The sequence below is a fragment of the Peromyscus maniculatus genome, chromosome 12 (assembly GCF_049852395.1).
Source record: "Peromyscus maniculatus bairdii isolate BWxNUB_F1_BW_parent chromosome 12, HU_Pman_BW_mat_3.1, whole genome shotgun sequence".
Lineage (NCBI taxonomy): Eukaryota > Metazoa > Chordata > Mammalia > Rodentia > Cricetidae > Peromyscus > Peromyscus maniculatus.
The window spans coordinates 73,543,267-73,558,802 of NC_134863.1; the positions used below are offsets into that span (position 1 = coordinate 73,543,267).

Sequence of the window (15,536 nt, forward strand, 5' to 3'; positions counted from 1 at the left end):
GAAATAGTTCAGATAGTAAAACATCAGTAAAGGTGAGTTCAGTTCCTGGAAACTGAACTGGAAAGATAGAAAAATATCCTGCAAATTGTCCACTGAATCCTAAACAGGCAGAATTGCTTGTGCACATCAACAATGTTATGTACACATCACACACAAACACATACAAACACCCCAATAATAATAATGATGATGATGATGATGTTGATGATGATAAAAAAAATACTACTGATAATGAGAGAAAATTTAGCTCTTGTACACTAGTATGAAAATATAAATTGGTATCAACAGAGAAATTGAACATTTTATGAACATTTTATTACCACATCATCCAGCAATTCTACTACTGATGTTAATATCTGAAGGAACTAATATCACTGTTGCAAAAGATAATGCAACCCATGTTTATTTCAGCACAATTTCCAATTCCCAAATTTGGGATTAAACCACTTCCCCAGTACTTGGTGAAAAGATAGAGAAAATCACTGAGAATATTGAACAAACCTAATTATTTTCCTAGTCCTTCATCTTAAAATATGCGATTTTCTGATTTGGGGAAGATAATTTATTCAGAAAATCTCAAGAGCATTAAGGTAAAATGTACCTTAAAAATAATTATTAAAGGTTTTAATCAGGACTTAACAAATGAAAAAGCTTAAGCAAATGCAGCTAAGTACATAAAGGAAAGAATTGTCAACATGAATTTTTTTTAAATGATGGAAACATTTAGCTTTTTTCCCCAAGAATAGATTATTTTGTTTAAAATAATTGAAAAATGTGCCCAAAGTGCAAAAAAGAGAGAAACTATCATATATAATGAAAATAAAATACCTAAACTATTTTTGACAACTGTATATGTATAATGCTATGTTGTCAAATTTATTTGAAAGCATACTAATAGTCAACCTACTTTCACTATTTTGGTAATACAAATATTTGTAGTTTAAAATTAATGTTTGGTATCCAGATAATCTTCAAAACAACTTGATTTAAATAACTGACATAAAAAATTCTGAAGGTTTTAATTAATTTTTTTTCTAAAAAAATTCCTAATTGAAAGGATCTAGTTAAGTATAAATTAAAAGACAAATTTTTAATGAAACTATGGAACTTTTGTTGTTAGATTTTAAGTAGAAGTTACCTTTGAGGGTTCCTAATCAACAATTTTTTAAGTGTTATCTTATTTTGTCAATTTATTTAACCTTCAAATATAGCTGCCATAGTTCCTTCGATTCAAGATATTAAAAGGGAGCAGAGCAGAACAAGTTATCTACTGTGTATGGAATTGCAAAACATTTTAGTCCATGGAGATGGCACAGCAGATAACATTGGAATAAGCTTAAGGACCTGTTTGAGGCCAGGACACAAGAAACAACATGATAGAATGAGGGAACCCACTCTGACACATTGTCCTCTGATTTACACACACACACACACACACACACACACACACACACACACACACACACACACACACACACTATGGCACATGAATCTACATGAAATGAACCAACAAAATTTTTAAATGTATGTATTGACTGCATAGAAGGAATAAAGAAAGGTCAGCATAGGCAGCTAATCTGCAATCAACTCCTAAATCTTGTCATCACTTTATTGATGCTCCAAAAAATCAGTAAATCAACTCAGACGTCCAAAGGCCCTCAAATAGATACCACTACTGTTCTTCAATAAATGCCCACACTTTGATCAAGGATACAATCATCCATTTAACAAATACTCTTCCCTTTCTGACTTGTGCTGCACTTTCTTTGGTGTAGGGAGGAGAGATCTCTGTAGACACAGAATGAACTATATTCTAAGACAACCATTCTGAAATGGAGCAAGACAAAGTACAGGAGCTGTGGAGGCAGCCAATCTTCTCTGAGGATAGAGACAAGTAAGGGTCTTGTATCTGTTCTTCTCCGGAACTCAGCACAACTGAAACCTCACAAATAGGAATGCTGCAACAGGAAAGGGCACAATGTAAGTCAATAGGAATAAAAGGGAGGCTGCAGTGCCACAGGGACATGTGAGGTTTGGCATATGTCTAATGTGTTAGGGCTATTGTCAGTGCAATTCAGTTCTTTTAAATTAGACAGGATTCATTCTAGGGGCTTAAATGGATATGACACTACAAGGAAAATGCAAACAACAGAACAGTAAGAGGAACAGGGGCATACATGCATCTAACGCTTCCTGCAAACTGTCCTGGAAACTATAATGTTTTTGCAATGTTTTAGCATAATTATTGTTACTCTACACCAGCCTGTAAAGACACAAATCTCAAAGAGGCTAGAAAATGCTTTCTCTAAAGAATTTCAAAAAGAAGGAACATAGGGAATGAAAAGGCACATGTTCTGCCTGAAGATGTCATGTTGTCCTGACCAAAGTCTCATTATTCAAGTACCAGGAATGATATGCAAAAAAGACTCAGGAGGTCGAACAATAAAGTCATGCTGCACTTCTCTCACACAATTACTTTTGTTATGTTCAAAGCAACTGTGTTTGCTGTCAGTGGAAAGAAAATAGAAGACTATTGAAGAGTGAAAAAAAAAAGATAAAATGTATTCCTAGGAACTACAACATAAGCTCTATGCAAATAGCCCTAACAGAGCTAAGGGGCCTTCTTCCCTCACTTGGGACTACTGACACTTTAGTGTAAATGTGTGGAGTCTTTTCTTCCTTCTTCTTTAGAAGCTGAATCAGAGCCTTACCTGTTAGTATTTTTAATGAAGCAACCCATTATCTGAAGGAAAATGTCACTGCTTTACTTAATAAAATGATTCCTTCTAAAAGTCAAGTCGTTGTTTTAAAATTGTATATAAACAATTGTCTTTAGAAAACTTACATTTAGAATTGAGCTTCAGAGATAAAACTAAAGTACATGTGGTCATTTGAGTCACAAAATGCATGAATCTTAAAGACTCTTACACATTCAGATGTTATAAAATATTCAAGGCATGATCTATTTGGCTCTTATCATTATTGTTCCGCTCTTGCTGCAGCTATAACTGTTTAATTACCAAAAGTCTTACCCAGAAAAAAAAAAGGGTTATCCAGCTCCAAAGTTATCTGCACCTTAAAAGTTAGCAAACAACAATGTACATGTAGAGGGACAGTTTAATTACAGTAACACATCCACATGATGAAGCAGCCAAATGCTTGGCAATCCTAAATGGAATGGTTCCCTACAGAGTTGTACGAAAAAAATATATTTATGTTCCTTTGCTCTGGCAAGTTTATGAATATATTTTACAGAAACACAGGACAGAGGCAAATTTGAAAGGTAGTTTAGGAAAGATTGGAACAGGAAATCCAGAGAGGTTTTTTCTCAGAGATTAGAATGGAGGTTTGGAAACATTCACACAACAGCCCTACCTCCTTTCTGGAAGGGTATCAATTCCAAAATTCAAGGTGAATACATTCTTACTCAGAAGCAGCATCTGTTTTTGTGTCTTCTATTTCACTCATCCAGATTGCAAACCAGTTTGTGGACAATAACATCGGAAGCTCATAGCATCATTCTGCAGAAAGGGAGTCATACATAAGTATTACTTTCGTTGTCCTAAAGATGTGTTTGGGAAGTATTAGAGGGTTAAAGTGCATGATAGACAAGCAGAAGTAGCAGTAACTGGAGCAGCACCTGAGACCTCCTCCTGAACCACAAGGAGGAGTCAGAGGGAGCACTGGACATGAAGGGAGGCTTTTGAAACCTCAAAGACCATCCCCAGGGACATCCAAGAAAGCCACACTTCCAAGTTCTGCCCAAATTGTTCTGACAAATGGATAACAAGTGTTCACACACATAAGCCTGTGGGAAGAACTCTTAATTCAAACCAAAACAGCTCCCATCTACATTGGCATGTCAACTGTTATCATTATGCAAGTCTTGAATAGGCAACCATCACACTGAGTTTTCATGGGTATAGTTTTCCTGTCATGTCTAGAAAACGCCATCTCGAAACATCCTGGTCTACTGGCTGCTACAAGATGTTTAATATGATTTTTTCCTGGGCCTTAGAGCCAGTGTTTGTATTATAGAGGTTACACATTGGAGCTGGACACCACAAAGTCACTGATTCATTGTGTTTTGATCAGTTGTGAATATCTGCAATAGCCTGTCTGCTGAAAAAAAAATAAGTTTCTTTGATGAGGGATAAAAACTATATTTACCTGTGGGTATAAAGATAGGTATTATTTATAATAAAGTTAGAAACTATATTGATTTAGGAAAATGTTAGTAGCAGGTTCACCTCTAGGGTCTATGAGCTCCCCAGCCATGGATAGACGACTAGGTTTTCAGTACCAGCCATGAATTTCCTCCCATTGAGCATGCATTAAGTCCAATTACAGAACTGATGACTGCCCTCAGATTCTAGTTCCACTTTTGCCCCACTGGAGACACCCTACCCGGCTGATCATTGTTGCAATGCACAGGCTTTATAGCTGGGTAGGATTATTGATTGCTGCTATCCCTTGGCAGTTCGCATAGCAGTTTCTGATACTATGTGGACTACTGACATGAGCATTGCTCTCGAAGACCTCAATGCCTCTGACCGTGGAAATGGCAAGGCTTTCTCCAGGTCAGGCTCCTGAGAATGCAAATCCTTCCTCTGGTCTGAAAACAGATGTTGATAGTGTATGCAGAAAGTACCAAACACAGCATTGACTTTCTTGACTGCATCCTGAGACTGCTCACCTGCAAAGACCTGACCTACCCAGATTGAGTAACTGCCTCCTCATTCAGCTATATACAAGAACCCTACTTCCCTGTTCTTCTATACACAAGTATACTGAGTTTCTGGGCTTGCGGTGAGTCTATCAAAGTACATGCCCCACCCAATCCTAGCTGTCCTGTACATGTCTCAGGCCACAGCAAGTAATAATTGCACACACAGAAAAATCATGTATAAATTGCTGTGGGATGTTCTGTATGCTGTGAATGTGTTGCTCTGATGGTTGCTAAATAAAAAACACTGATTGCCCAGTAGCCAGGCAGTAAGTATAGGCGGGATAAGCAGACAAGGAGAATTCTAGGAAGAGAAAGGCTGAGCAGGAGACGTCAGCCCGCCCCGTCCAGGGAGCAGAATGTAAAGGTACACAGGTAAAGCCACAAAACACGTGGTAACATATAGATTAACAGAAATGGGCTGAGTTTAAGTGTAAGAGCTAGTTAGCAGTTAGCCTGAGCTAATAGCCAAGCAATTATAAATAATATTAAGCCTCTGTGTGTTCATTTGGGTCAGAGCTGTTGCAGGAGTGAGGGATCACAGCAGCCAGGTGGAACCAAGAAAACTTCAGCTACAATAAATGCATAAATTATAGTGGGCGGGGCCAAAGGGGGGTGACCCTGCCGGAGCCTGGGCTGCCAGCGACATGTTCAAGGTAATTCAGAGATGTGTGGGGCCAGCCAGCCTGAGCCTGCTCACCTTCAGAGTCTGTGCAGCACCCAAAAAGGACTCACCTCACAAGAATTACATGAAGGTTGATGAGCTTTCACTCTACTCATTTCCTGAGAATCAATCTAAATATGTGGAGGAGCCAAGGACTCAACTTGAAAAAAACATCTCACAACTCCGACATCAGTGTGGGCCATATACAAGTCGGTGTCAGGAAATATATTCCCAAACTAGACCCAGGGTGGAACGCTTCTTCCAGTGGGGATTAGACAACTATGATTATCTCCAAAGTGCACCTCCTGGATTTTTCCCAAGACTTGGTGTTATTGGTTTTGCTGGTTTTATTGGACTCCTTTTTGCTAGAGGTTCAGAACTAAAGAAGCTGGTGTATCCTCCTTTTTTCATAGGATTGGGTGCCTCCATCTATTACCCACAACAAGCCATTGCCTTTGCCCAGGTCAGCGGGGAGAAGTTATATGACTGGGGATTAGGAGGGTACATAGTTGTAGAAGATTTGTGGAAGGAATATTTTCAGAAGCCAGGAAATGTGAAGAATTCACCTGGAAATAAATAGAAAACTCCATGCTCTGCCCATTTTAATCAGTTATAGGTAAACATTGGAAACTCCAGACGGTAAATCAGTATTTCTACAGACAAATGGCAGAGAGTCAGTATTTGATATAGTAAACTGGCTTTCTTCAGGAAAAACAATACTAAGCCTCTTTACTATCTTGGGTGATGCCATATTACAGGCCAACTAATCCGTAATCCTTCACATGGAAATAATGTACAAGCCTTAGAACTCCTCATTCTTATATCACCATTTATGTACATAATTAAAATCCAGATTCAAAAAGAAAAAAATAAATGCATAAATTAAACTAATGGAACTAATTTTATAATATAAAATTCTATAACAAAACTAGTGCTGTTATAAGAAAGAATACTTGGAATAATTATAAATAAAAGTTTTAAACTTCACTGTAACTTCAAAAAATAATTATTATTATTTTTTTTTTTTTTTTGGTTTTTCGAGACAGGGTTTCTCTGTGTACCTTTGCGCCTTTCCTGGAACTCACTTTGGAGACCAGGCTGGCCTCGAACTCACAGAGATCCGCCTGCCTCTGCCTCCCGAGTGCTGGGATTAAAGGCGTGCGCCACCACTGCCCGGCTTCAAAAAGTAATTTTAAAATATAGTTTCTATGTAGTAAAAGGAGATGAAATTGAATCATATAAAATAAAAGAGTTAATTAAAAAAATAGTTAATTAAAATCAAAGCCGTTCAGAGTATTTTTCACTAAAACCTGTAAAAATGTAATTCTTTAGGTACAGATAATTTAAATATACCAATTAAGAGACAGATATTACCAGAACAAGTTAAAAAATCAATATCTAACTTAAACCTTCCATATATAACTCATTCTAGAAGCACAAAACACAGATTAGGGAAAGATAATGTGAAGAAAGATTCATTTTGTAAATACTAATAAAAGGAAAGCTTGAACCACTTTAATAATTCCAGGCAAAGCAGACTTCAGAATGAGAAAATTAAAATGAATAAAAGAAAGAGATAATTCCAAATGAGTTAGTTCTTCAATGAGACATAAGTATTGTTATGCACCCAACATCAGGTCATGAAAATACATGTGGCAAATTGATAGATGTAAAATGGCTTCTATTGTGACTTATAGAGTGTTCTCTTCTACAATGGAACACACATTTCTCCAGTATACATGCAACATAATATAGAGCAAATTCTGGGGGAAATCACATACTAATAAATATGCTAAAAATTAAATCACTCAACTTCTGATCTTAGAGAAAAATAAAGCTAAATTATAAAGCATTGACAAAAAGACATTTAGAATGTATTAAATATTTGGAGGACAAATGCCATTCCAACTCCAATGTTGTAACAATGGCACCTATGTCTTGGGGTAACCAATAGCTATATAATTGAACTTAAAAATCCACTACGCAGAAGGGAATTCATGCCTGAACCTGCAAACCTAACCAATTACTCATAGTTGGAGATGTTATAGACCCAAGAGGAGGATCTATTACTGCCATCTTCTTAAATTGATATTGTATTTTAAATATTAATCATTATACCCACGGATAAGTAGAGCTCTTCTCACCAACAAAGCTTTTATTTGCCACAGATGGAGCTTATTACAGGTATCTGCAACTTGTCATAATTAAGAGAGTAAGAAAATGTAGGTGACTAATCCTAACTGATATATCTTCATCACAAACCATACACCTAAGGCTCAGGAAGAATCACACAAGAGGAAGAGGAAAGATTGTAAAAGTCAGAAGCTCAGGGTTCCTGTTGCTAAACAATGTTTCCTAAGCATGACATGGGAAATGCACTCATAAAATTTCTACAATATGGTTGCCTGAATAAGACTAGCATAGTAGCAATACCAGTTGACATGCCAATATGTACAGGAGAAATTTCACATGATCCTTCCATTGGCCATTGATTGTTGAGAGAAGGAAAGTTAGTTCCCTCCAGGAATGAGACCCAACCAAGGATGTCAAATCTCAACTGGTCACTCCTAGATTATGTGCATAAAAGTAACTCTAAATGGACTCAGCAGGGACTTGTATATATTTGGAGAAGTTGGGGGGGTTATGTAGATATGGTCCACTTTTACAAATTTCTAAAAAGAATAAAAGCTAGAAAATTTTTTAAACGATATACTTAAGCAACATGTTGTGGATTAGGGTGACCAGCCATTATGGTGGTGGAGAAGGAATGGGTAGATAGTGGACAATTTCTCCCTTTAGAGTTGACTAGGAAGAATAATTCACTGCATATAATACCCTGCAAGGTGGCAATGGAATGGGAAATAGCTAAAGAACTTCTGAGTCATATGGCAGTAGCCTGTTAGCATCCCTATTTAAGATGCACACTTTTATGCTTTGGGTGAGTTGCTCAGGAAAAATATAAAGTTATTTTAGATAGAATATTACAGTGCAACATCTCAAAGTTGTACTCATAAAAGATTTAGCACACTGGATGAATATATTAGGAATAAAATAAAAATCTAATATCAGTGATCGATAACTTTATGTCAAGAAGCAAGGCAAGGAGAAGGATATTCAGTCTAAAAGAAAGAAAAATAAAACTACAAAAACCACTTAAACTGATATCAGACTCTTTAAGGTCATCAATGAATTTGATGGACCAATCAAGAAAGAAGATACAAGTAAAAATGGGAGACAAGTCGTTCATGGTGACCTTGGGTACGCTAGAAGGATAAATGAGACAACAATATATATCAACAAATTAATAAAACTACGGCAACATGGACCAGTACCTTTAAAATTATATCTGCCAGGATGTCCACAAGAATAGATAGTCTGAATACAAATAAATGCATCCCATAAATAGAATTATTAATGGATAAGCTTACAAAAAATAAAACACCAATTCTTGAAAAGCCTAAAGGAAAGTTTTAGGAGGGCCTGAGGGGAAAATGATACAACAATCTCTTAGGAAACGACCAAGTGATCAATGGTGGCTTCTCCTCAGCAGCAATCTACTTAAAAAAGACAAGGGAAAGTCGTTTTCTAAGTTACAAAACAAAGCAGACAATTTACAATACTACATCTCAGAAATGCATATACCTGAAAAGTAAAAGCAAATTAAACACATTTACAGTGAAGTAAAAGAAGAGAATACATTGTGGGGAAATGGTAAGTTCTTTGTGTTAAAGGGTAATAACACCAGATGCTTGCTAACTCCCTTGAAAAATAAAAATCAGTAGAAATAGTAAGTAGGTATTTAATTTTTGTCTGGTTTCCTTTGAAAGATAAATTTGTTTAAAATAACAAATGCATTATTGGTTTTCAGGTTTTGTAGGGCAAGCATGAGGACATACAATAACTACAGTACAAAAGATAGAGCCGGGTGGTGGTGGTAGTGGTGGTGGTGGTGGTGGTGGTGGTGCATGCCTTTAATCCCAGCACTCAGGAGACAAAGGCATGAGGATCTCTGTGAGTTGGAGGCCAGCCTAATCTACAGAGTGAGATCCAAGACAGGCACCAAAACTACAAAGAGAAACCCTGTCTCGAAAAACAAAGAAAAAAAAAGAGAGAGAGAGCATGTAGAAGTGGAGAAATTGTGATTTCCATAAAATGATTTACTATTAAGTTCAAGTAGAAAAATTTTGCTTAAGTGAATGCAGTTTAAATCTTAAAATGGTCTTTAAAATAAAGGAAAGAGATAGAGCTTATTGGAATATAGCCAGAATTTACATATGATTTGATTTAAAATATGTCTAGATTCTAATAAAGAGGCTTAAAATTTTCCTATCCAATCACTTATTAGTAATGTGATTTTCAGCAAGTAAATTAACCCCCTTTGAGATCAATTTTATGAAGAATAAAAAAGTAATCTCATGGTTGCTGTTTGTATGGTCATAAGTCAAAAATAACTTAATATAGTCTCTGCAATTTAATAAAAAGATAAGTGTCATCTACAATTTTCTTCTTTCCCACAAATCAGCATATCATTTCAATATAAATTGTAGCAAATCACATGAAGCTTCTTTTATGTGCATAGAAATATATTAGAAAAGAAGTATATGGGAGTTTACACGGGTTATTGAGTGATGTATCAGATGAAAGCACATAAAACATTTCATGAACACATAATTTAAATGGGCTTCAAAACAATGTATAAACAGTCTAAAGAGGTAAAAAGGAGAGAGGATTGTCTTAGAGAAAGTGCCCGTGGAAGTGGGGAAAGAACTGGAAGGATATGTAAGATATAGGCCCAGAGCTGTGGGGAATTAAGAAGATAGGCATTTGAATCCTTATCTCCACCCAGAAGCACATGGCCAAAGGAAAGTATGAAATATTTTTGTCTTTTTGCTAAATGACTAACACCAAAGCTTCCAAGTATAGCCTCATTTCTAACTTAGTAGATCTATTAAACATTAATTCATACCTTTCAGTGACAAATGTGAATGGAACAGATCCAGAACAACAATGCTGGTTAAATTACAAATTGTCTACAAATTTGTGATTAAAATTATGAGAAGGAAGCCAGGCAGTGGTGGTGCATGCCATTAATCCCAGTACTCAGAAAGCAGAGGCAGGAGGATCTCAGTGAGTTCGAGGCTTGCTAGCTTGGTCTACAAAGTGAGTTCCAGGACAGCCAAGACTATTATACAGAGAAACTCAGTCTTAAAAAACAAAAACAAACAAAAAATATGGAAAGGAGAAACAACACTGAAATTCTAATCAAGCTCTAAGAAAAATCAGGGGGGTTAATAGAGAAACAGGCATATGTGTGAACACTTTGATAACTTCAAGATTGGAAGCTAAATACACTTGATTTTTTTAACGCACAGTCACATATCAGCTATATACTATGCTCAAGCCCAGCACATTGTGGAAAAATGTTGATTTTAATATATTACACAATATTTAGCTCATGATAATTTATTCATTATCATTACAGTTTGCTATAAGATTCAATAACTCAGACATAAATGGTGGAGGTATGCTAAAGTTTATGAGTTGAACCTGCTTCTCCATGTTTTGGACACATGCTTTGAATCCTTATTGTAGATGCTCATAAATCTAAAACACTTACTAAGCAATGTTTCTAAGATCCACGAATGTATATAATATGCTGTCTTAAGAGAGTTATGTTCCTGATAACATCAAAAAGGCTATACTTTCCGTACCGAGTAATATGATTTCCCAAGAGATAAATTATAGTTTTGATAGGAACAAAATAACAACAAAAATGACAGAAGAAATAAACAGTGAAAATACTTACACAAGAAATAGAGAGGAGTAAGGGAGGGAAGAGAACAGAGGAATAAAAAGGTGAGAAAGAATCAAACTCCATCTTTCTTTGTCTCTTCTTTCTCTTTGGCTCCTCAGAAGAGGAAATTGATAGCAAGGCTTGGCTCTTCTTCTCAAGGGGCCACACAGAAGAGTGAACAATACCCGCATTTCCCAGCCCCCCAGTGTTTGCCCTGTTCATTCCATCTACTCCGAACTCACCCCTTTCTCCTGTCCTTGCTCCCAAACTGTTTTCAGACCAGCTTGAGAAAAATCTCATGTGAGAAAAAAGTACATCACATAAATCCTCACTACCCTGAGTGATAGAGAAGTCATGGGAGCTGTCGTCAGTGGAGAGTGGAGATGGATTGTGAGTGGAGTTCTAAAGAAGGAAAAGACGCCAACAAAAAGGAAATCAGGAGATATGTGAAAATTAAATTAAAAGTTAATTTTTTAAATAAACTTTTTCTTACCAATCATAACAGTCTCAACAATCTTGCTCCATCAGCAATAAGACTTAGTCTGACTTCTATTCATGACTAGAGAAATATTCAGAATGACATGGAAAGGGTTTGTGTGTGAGAGTATGCATGCCCCTCTGTGTTTGTGTTCATGTGTGTTTGCTCACATGTATGCTCATGTATATGAAGGCCAGACTTCCGTATCATTTTTCAGATGTCATTTTTACTGGATTTTGAAACAGGGTCTCTCATCAAGATCTAGAGCTCACCAATTAGTCTAGGTTAGCTACCTCTCTAGCTATGGAATTTCAGGGGATGGTCTCTATTTGCCTCCCTGAGCTGTAAAAAGAGCACACCACCACATCCAGTTTTCCATGGGTGCTGGGTGTTTGAATTTGGGTCCACATGCAACATGCACGTTGATGATGAGCCATCTCCTTATCCCCTTAAACTGAAACTTAAATGATAACATCTTAGAATGAGTTAGAAAACCCAAGCCAGACTAAAAGATAGAGCTATCTTATAATTTTTCAACATAATTTTCATGGCTGAAAAAAGACTAAGTTATGGAATTGTCACAGATGGTGGAATTAACTGAGCAAGTTTAATATAATGCAGTGGTTATTAATAGATGAATAAAAGGATATTCCTCTCCCACTTGGAATGTTGAGTCTACATGTCCATTGAAATTGTCTGGTAAATGGGCAGCTTGATTAGGAGAAAGTCTATATCAATCTCTTTATATGATCAAAGAAAAGTGATTGACATAGCACCAGATGAAATTCAGAAACTGAGTATCCTTCTTTAGAACGGGAAGAAAATGAAAGGTTCAGTCCATCAAGAGAGTGATTTCTATGAGAGTCAATGGACTAAAAGAAATGACCATGTCTTTGACAAAGTTCTCTGCATTCTAAGTATAATGTTTGATTTTTATTTTCTTTCTTTGAGATGTGAATTTCTCTTCCTTGGCTAATGATATTCTAGCAATGATGCTAAAGGCACTTCAACAGAGCTTTTCAAGAGATCTCCCCTTTTAATAGAGAGAGGAAGGGCAGAGAAAAACCCCATCTACTGCCTACAGATCCCCAAATGTTTTTAAAATAACAAGTGGATCAGGATGCAATACATAGGAATTATTTTGTTTTAGAGTACGGTTTAATTATATTTCACCTTTACTTTGTTTTTGGAGCCACAACTGCACCTTAACTATATGACATTTTAATTTAATGTCAGGTCACTTTTGTATTTTAAAACACAGTTTAACAGTTCCAACAAGCAGACCCCCAAACACTATCACATGCCCTTATAGACTGTAATATACACCTCTGTTTCTTCTACATGTCAACGGTGATTTTTCATCTGATGTCATTTCAACAGAATATGACTTTCATTAGTGCACTTTGTAATTTAAAACACATTTTAACAGCCCCAGCAGTGCATTAAATATCTGGTTCAATTACAGATGTTTGAATCATAACAAATGACCTTTCCTCTTGTGGTGTGGGTCTCAAGTTGGACCAACCATTGGTTGGCAATTGCTACAACTTCTGCACTGCCTTTGCCTGGAGAACCTGGAACCAGAGACTGGATAGCCAAGAGATCTAGTCTAGGATAGAAACAAACACAACTGACAAAAGAAAAAAATGTCAATGAAATGATTCCTAATGGTATTCTGCGGTGCTCATAGACCAGAGCCTAGCATAACCATCATCAAAGAGGTTTCATCCAGCAAGTGAGAGGAGGAGATGCACAAAACCACAGCCAAACATTAGGTGGGGCTCAGGGAATCCCACAAAAGAGAGGGAGGAAGGATTGTATGAGCCAGGGGAGTCAAGGGCACCACAAGAACACGGCCCACAGAATCAACTAACCAGGGTTCATAGGAGCTCACAGAGATGGAATCGAAAATCAGGGAGACTATATGTGTCCTGTCTAAGTCCTGTGCACATATGATATGCTTGTGTAGCTTGACGTTCTCGTGTGTCTCCTAACAGTGGAAGCAGGGGCTGTCTCTGGCTCTTTGGCCTGCTTTTAGGACCCTTTCCCTCCTACTGGGCTGCCTTTTCCAGCCTTGACATGATGGCATGTGCCTACGCTTATTGTAGCTTGTTATACAGTGTTTCGTTGATATTCCTAGGAGGCCCTGCTCTTTTCTGAAGGGAAACAGAGGAGGAGTGGATCTGGGGAAGAGGAGAGGTGGGGAGGGGACTGGGAGGAGAGGAATGACATGACACTGTGGTTGGGATGTAATATATGACAGAAGAATGAATGGATAGATAGATAGATAGATAGATAGATAGATAGATAGATAGATAGATAGATAGATACATACATACATACATACATACATACATACATACATACATACATACATACATACACACATAAATAGAAAGAGATGGCATTCCAGTGACAATGTGCAGAGTCACTTGTATTATTCTATCACTCTTCCCCTTTGAAAGTTAACAGAACAACCTCTACCATGGCTCTCGGTGATTTTCACGATTATCAACTCTATTTGTTTTAATGAGCACTTCTTGCTTTTGTAATCCAAATCTCCTTATCAGTTTGATAATTGAATGGATATGTACCTTAACTTCGTATGTCTATACAAGTTCTTGAAAACTATCTCCTATTAAAATTTATTGTGATTTTAGTACATATAAGCTTTTGTTGTGAGTCATAAGAAATACATTCATGGGAAATTGTGTGCCTCTTCAGTCAGTGGAGAAACAACTTTAATGTGTTTTCTAACTTCCCAATTAGGAGAATACATGCAGTATATTCATTTTCATTTACTGAGTGACTATTACTTGAGCATCTGTTAAGCTTTAGCAGTACAAAGCTCCTCAGCAAGAAAAGCAAATTGAAAAATAGAAACAGTCATTTTCATTTCAAAGCTCACCTCCTACTAGAGAAACAGACATTACAAAATAGCTGTGCATTTAAAAAACAAGCTATGAAATAGCTATAAAATGAACATATAGAATGTATAATGAACATGACGGAGGTGGAACTGAGCACGGGAAGGTGAGTGGGCTGGAAAAGTACCAAATAATATATCTCAGGACGTTAAGAGAAAGACAAAACTCACCTCAAGGAAAGTGACAAGTTCTGTAATAAGAAGGAAATGATTATTTAGAGACTTGAAAGAAAACTGTAAAACTGAAAATTCTATAAATCAACATATTTTGATATGTTTGCATGAAATGTGTTTGTGTGTTCACCTCCTCATCTACAGAGAACTTGAGATTCAATTTAGTAGTGAGACCCAGGTGTGATTGCATATGCTTTTAATCCCAATACTTGGAAACATGAGGCAGGAGATTGTTGTGATTTCAAAGCTAGTCTAAGACATTCTCTACATAGAGAGCACTCAGCAAATTAAAAACATTTTACCCAATTATAGTTACGTAAGTCAAGCCTTTTGAGGTATTTACTTCATATTTGTAGATGTCCTATAAATTTCACGATACAGTAGGCCTTGTTGACCAATAATCTATGGGACATGGATTTATATATATTATAAAACATTCACATATCATTTACATTATATTAGATGTTTAAAGTAAAATAGAGATGATAACACATGGAAGTGTGAGTGTAGATTATGTACCAATACAGTGCCATCATATAGGAGGGATTTGAGTCTCTGTAAATTTGGGGATCGGTTCATGGTCCTGGATATTAAATTAATATAATTAAGCTAGATTTTAAAATGTCACCTCTTATTGTCCTTTGACAGGAAGAAAGAAAGAAAGAAAGAAAGAAAGAAAGAAAGAAAGAAAGAAAGAAAGAAAGAAAGAAAGAAAGAAAGAAAGAAAGAAAGAAAGAGGGAGGGAGGGAGGGAGGGAGGGAGGGAGGGAGGGAG

The 15,536-nt window shown here is 36.6% G+C and overlaps 1 pseudogene; it reads left to right on the forward strand.

Annotated features, from left to right (window-relative positions):
- Window positions 1-5,347: 5,347 nt before the first annotated feature.
- LOC102905764 (MICOS complex subunit Mic26 pseudogene) lies at window positions 5,348-6,264 on the forward strand (annotated as a pseudogene).
- Window positions 6,265-15,536: the final 9,272 nt, after the last annotated feature.